Raw genomic sequence first — 6,520 nt, forward strand, 5'->3', positions numbered from 1 at the left:
AATGGCGCCATCTCGGCTCACTGGCAATCTTCGCCTCCCAGGTTCAAGTGATTCTCCTGCCTCAGCCTCCTGAGTAGCTGGGATTACAGGCATGCGCCACTACACCTGGCTAATTTTTTGTATTTTTATGGAGACAGAGTTTCACCATGTTGGCCGGGCTGCTCTTGAACTCCTGACATCAGGCGATCTGCCCACCTTGGCTTCCCAAAGTGCTGGGATTACAGGTGCGCCTGTGCCTGGCCAGGACTGTTCTTTCTGCACACAACCCTGGAGCTATTGTCTGACGACCTCAATAATTATTTGATTTTAACATTGTCTAGGAAAAAAAAAAGCTGTATGGCCACTGGATCTTTAAAATTAGCTTCATATGTGCCTTTCGTGTTTTCTCTTTCTCTGTTCTCTCTGTTAAATCACAAACTCCAAAGCCAAGATGTGTATCTTCTCCCTCTCTGACAGCTTGACATAGCACCCTAAATAATGTTTCGTGGGAGGCCTGGCCACTCGCGATGTGTGCTACTTGACCTGCTTGTTGGCATTGCTGGAGAAACTCCTAACTCGTTTCCTCATTGGTGCACTACGTTCAGCTGAAGGACCTAGCTGGCCTCACAGGAGTAGCGTAATGGGGATAAACATGGACTCCTGGGGCTTTTCTACCTGCAGATGAGGACTCTGAATCCACTCATCTGCAACAGACCCTGGTTGTTTCTATCCCACAGGAAATTCATCCTGAATGGCACACAGAGAAACACTGGCCTGTACTAGGATGTACCCACAGATTCCCCTGCCCTACACACACATACACACACACACACTCACACACACACACTCGCTCACTTATGCATACATGCCTGCCCCTGTCCACTTCTTTCTTTTCAAAGCTGTAAATAAACTAGGAACCTCACCCTCAGCCCAGCCATAGAGCTTTCCTTGGAAATTCTCCTCTGACTCATTCTCTGAGCCCCTATAACATGTTGGGCACTTTCCCATAATTCATTTCTCTCAATCCTTACAATAGCGCAAGGTGGAGATTATTACCCCCATTTTACAGGTGGGGAAATTGAGGGTGGAGGATTAAGTGACCCACCAGAAAGGCCCAGACGCACCAAAAGCACATACCATGCTATTGCGCTCTCTCCCTGTGCCAGGACAAGACTGTGCCAGGCAGAACAGTGGCATTTTGGGGAGAGGTGTGTTTTTTTTCAGTCGTCAGCCTCAATGCTTCTCACATCCTTATCATATTGGATAATTCCACTTTGTTCTGCTCAGACAAGATTTCCATTATTATCCGGTTCCTTTCATCAAATTCTTCTTTCCCAAAGAGTGAACACAGATTAGAAATGCATAGCCAAACAGTGAGAATCAACCTAATTAAAATTCACTCTTTACAGTAGAGATGGAAAAATACATTTTGAAAAAAGGTCCAGGAGAATTAAATTTTCATTTCACCTTTGCTTTTCCTAAGGCCAATTAAAAACGGTTTCATGTGCTCTCACTTGTTGATAACAGACTGGTATAGCACCTGGCCTTGGTCTGTGTAATCTAGAAGTTTTATTAGCATACTGTGTAGAGGAAAGAAAGAAAAGGAATGAAAAATGAGAGAAAAAAAAATACTCTGGGTATCCTTTGATCTCAACACAACTCAGGGCTCACTCTACTCTAGGCCCTGTACAAATTTATATTCCCTTTCTACACATCCTAGGTGACTTTTGAGGTCACATTGCCTAGTGGTTTTCACATTATTTAGAACAAAATCTCATTTTTGAAATATAGTCTTACACTGGCACCCAGGGTAAACACACACACACACGATTATATTTTTGTAAATTTAAATTTATATACTCACATTGATAACATTGACTCACTTAAAGTCGATAAACAATTTACAGTAAAAAGTAAATAACATCTTGTTTACAAAGGTTTGTTGTGACTACATATTAAGCTACAAAGAAAACTTAAAACATCTTCAAAAATTATAGGGTAGATAACTATATTTATAATATAATATAACTAAAATTAATTAAACCAGAAAACTGAAACATAAAACTCTACCATCTCAAAAATTTTGTAAGTCTCTGGAACAATTCTTTGTCAAAGAGAAAAGCAAAACCCAAATTGCAGATTATCTAGAGAATAATGACCACAAAAATATTGCTTATCAGAACCTGTGGAAATAGCTAAAGGAATCCCTGAAAGAAAAACTCATAGCCCTAATTATTTCTAATAAATAAGAATAAAAATAAAGTTATTAAAAGAATAATATTAAAGAAGACTGTAAGAAGGGATTAATAAAGATCAAAGTAATTATGAAATAACTAGATAGTAAAACTAATAGGTAAGTTCAAAACCATATTTGTTTTGTTTTCTTTTGTAGATGGTGGGTCTTGATATTTTGTCCAAGTTGGGCTGAACTTGTGATCCTCCTGCCTCAGCCTCCTGAGTAGCTGGGACTACAGGCATTAACCACTGCAGCCAGCTAAAACATTTTTTTTAAGTAGGACCTCTGCTTTTGGCCTTAAGAATAATGAGTATTAGGCTGTCAGCCTGCACCCATCCCCAGTCTCGCACCACAGCACGGATTGTGATCTCTCAGGGAAGATAAGCTGGTAAGGTAAACCCTGGGATCACCCAGGCCTGCTGTGTGGAGGCACTTTGCAGACCATGGGGCAGAGAAGGAACCCCAAGGAGAGCACAGTTATCTCACTGAGTTGGGGAGTGAGAGACTGGAATTCAGGAGGAGGCTGCTGGACTTTACAAAGAAGAGTACTGGAAAGGAGGAAACTGCACAGAGAGAGTTCCGGAGATCTGTGCGGAAGTCCTCTTCATTCTTTTACCAAATGCTAAATGGGCATGTGCAGATGAAACTCCAAGAGCTAGGCAAAATATCATGCTGAAGAAAGAGCAACTTGTAGGGGTGGGGGTGTAATTCGGGGGCTATAAGTCAAACAATTCCCAAAGTCACACAGAGCTAGGAAACGTTAAAGTTTCAACCAACAATAGAGAAGAGACCTCACTGGACCAACCCTGGAAGGGCCAGATCTTGGTAGCACGAAACTAGCCACAGACCTAAGGCTGCTGTAGACCTGCCTTAACAAAGATACTGACCTGAGCTATCTAACATGGCAACCATTACCCACTGTGGCTAATAAACACTTGAAATACGGCTAGTCCAAACTGAAATGTCCCTGAAATATAAAATGCAGACCAGATTTCTAAGAATTTGTGTGAAAAAAAGAATGTAAATTATCTCATGAATAGTTTTTATATATTGATTTCATGTTGAAATGATATTTGCTATAATGGATTAAATAAAATATATCATTAAAAATAATGTTACCTTTTTTTACTTTTTTCTTTTTTTTTGACATTGAGTCTCACTATGTCACTCAGGCTGGAGTGCAATGGCACGATCTCAGCTCACTGCAACCTCCACCTCCTGGGTTCAAGTGATTCTCCTGCCTCAGCCTCCCAAGTAGTTGGGACTACAGATGTCCACCACCGTGCCCGGATAATTTTTATATTTTTGGTAGAGACAGGGTTTCGCCATGTTGGTCAGGCTGGTCTCAAAATCCTGACCCCAGGTGATCCACCTGCCTTGGTCTCCCAAAATGCTAGGATCACAGGTGTGAGCCACTGCACCCAGCCTTTTACTTTTTTCATGTGGCTACTATTATATTTTAAGTTTTGTGTAGCTTGCCTTTGTGGCTGCTAGGAGCAATATCCTAGAAGCTATAAAGGAAAAGTTTGATGAACTGTATTTAACAGAAATGTAAAAGTTCTGCAAGGCAAGTGATATGATTTGGCTGTGTCCCCACCGAAATCTCATCTTGATTGGTAGCTCCCATAATTCCTCTGTGTCATGGGTGAGACCCAGTGGGAGGTAACTGAATCATGGGGTGGGCTTTTCCCAGGCTGTTCACATGACAGTGAATAAGTTTCATGAGATCTGATGGTTTTATAAAAGGCAGTTCCCCTGCATATGTGCTCTTGCCTGCCACCATGTAAGATGTGCTTTTGCTCCTTCTTCACTTTCTGCTATATTATGAGGCCTCCTCAGCCATGTGGAATGATGACTCAATTAAACCTCTTTTTCTTTATAAATTACCCAGTCTCGGTTATTTCTTCATAGTAGTAGGAAAATGAACCAATAGAGCAAGAAAGACTGTGGATAACGATAAACAACAAGTGACAGCTTATAGAGTATATATGCAATTGATTTTACACAGTAATGAGTAACTTCCATAATGAACTCAAAGCAGATAAAAACATACATTTCTTCCCAAAATTGATCTATAGATTCAATGTAATTAAAATTTCAACAGATTTTTCTGTGAACACTTGGCAAGCTTATTCTAAATTTACAGAGAAATGTCAAGAGCTAAGAATGAGCAAGATACTGTTAGGAGATGAGAGGACCCGCTCCACCAGATATCAAGACTCATTATAAACCTGTAGTTTACAAGGCAGTGTGTTTTTAATACGGGGACAGACAAAGAAAGGAATGAAACAGAAGAGACAGTAGTGAAATAAATCCATATGTGTATGACCAGAATTTATGACAGAGACAGCCTTGTGAGGCAGGGCAGAAAAGATGGGCTTTTCCATTGGTGTAGTAATCAACCAACTCTCTAGTGGAAAATGCCCTGATTTATGTCACATTTGCCAGTTTCCATGGTGTCAACATTGTGGCTGATATCGAGCTACCAGCAATTTAACAACCTACTCAGAAAACTCCTGAAATTTTAACAATCAACTCTCATGGACTCCAGGATACCACTCTTCAATAGATGCTTCTTGGGACAATCAAGAATCTATTTGGATAAAATTCATTAAGGAAAAGGTGAACAACCCCATTTTCTAAATGGGCTAAAGAAATAAACAGGCCATTCACAAAAGAGAAAATCCAGATGGACAAAAAACAATGAAAAGTTACCCAACCTTTTTAGTAATCAGAGAAATGCAAATTAAAACAACAATTAAGTACAACCACACACCTACCAGACTGGCTAACATTTACAGACAACCAGTACCATCTGTCCATGAAGCTGTGAAATGATGGTGACTCTTGTGCCTTGAGGATAAAGGGCAAATTTATGCAACAACTTTGGAAGATTTTGGCAGGGTCTAGTAGAGTTATTCACAGATACACATATACCCTGTGATCCAGCAATTCCTCTCCTCAGTATATACCCCCAATGCATATAAAAGAATGTTCAGAGCAACATTGTTAGTAATTACTCCAACCTGAAAAACACCCAAATGGCCATCTAAAGGAGAATAGACAAAATGTTGCATATCCATATAAAGAGCTACTAGAAAGCCATGAAAACTAATCAACTGTTACCTCCAAAACAATGTGGTTAAATCTTACAACCATAATGATGCCTGAAAGAAATGAGACACAAAAGATCATGTTGGAGTACATTTATATAAGATTCAAAAACAGACAAAATCATAATATTTAGAAATATATAGATTTTATATGGGGATATATAGGTTATATGGAGAGAGGACATATACACAATTTATACATATATTTACTTAAAAGCAAATGTGTCATTTCCATGAAAGGATCAGGGTCAGCTTTTGTGGGCTGGAGAAGGTGCATGACTGGTAAGGACCCATGGGGTAGAGGGTCTGCTTCTGAGTGTTGACTATATTCTATTTCTTAAACAGGGAAGTAGTTCCATGGTAGTAATTATATGATACTTTGCTTTATTATTTTTCATTATGCAGTTGCTTATGTTTTATGGGTTTCTCTGTGTTATATTTCATAATACTTTAAAACAAAACTTTCTTTAACAAAAGGAAGAACACCCATGTCACCCAATGGCTCAGCTGAATCAACCCCGCTTTTCACTCAGTGGGATGACGGTTGCAGCCACTCACTCTCACAGTGTCAACAGCAGTATCAGCTCCCATTAGTAAACACCTACTGTGTACCAGACACTTGCTGGTTCAGTCTGCAAATTCCTACCTACATGTCTGTAAAACACCTACCATGTGCCTCTTCTCGTCTACCCAAGACATGATCCATGGCCAGCAGTCTGTAGCTTGGTTGTCCACATTCCTTGCAGGGCTCACTGGCAAGATGAGTGTAGGAGCAAAGACAAGTCAGACGCTGAGAAGTCATTAATATGTAACTGGGAGACTTCCTCCCTTCCCACCTCCCTCCCTTCCTCCCTCCCTTCTTCCCTTCCTCCCTTCCTCCTTTCTTCCCTTTCTTCCTTTCTCCCTCCCTCCTCCCCGGAATGCCATCTGGTAGACAGCCTGAGGATCCAGCCTTCTGGATATCAAGGAAAAGGCTGAAGGAGGTACTGCGACAAATGGCATGTCTTTATGAAAACTTCCAGCTTCACAACCTTAGTAAGTTGATGGCCATTCCTGGGCCCTGATGGAATGCTGTGCCACTTTGATTCTTACATGAGCCATAGCTGAGAGGCTTCAGATTTCTTCTTAAGAAATCATGTTCTTTTTCAAATCAACATTTTATGTGTTACTTTCCCTTTCTTTCCTCATCTAA

This window comes from Mandrillus leucophaeus, unplaced genomic scaffold (genome assembly GCF_000951045.1).
Source record: "Mandrillus leucophaeus isolate KB7577 unplaced genomic scaffold, Mleu.le_1.0 Scaffold94, whole genome shotgun sequence".
In the NCBI taxonomy this organism is placed as follows: domain Eukaryota; kingdom Metazoa; phylum Chordata; class Mammalia; order Primates; family Cercopithecidae; genus Mandrillus; species Mandrillus leucophaeus.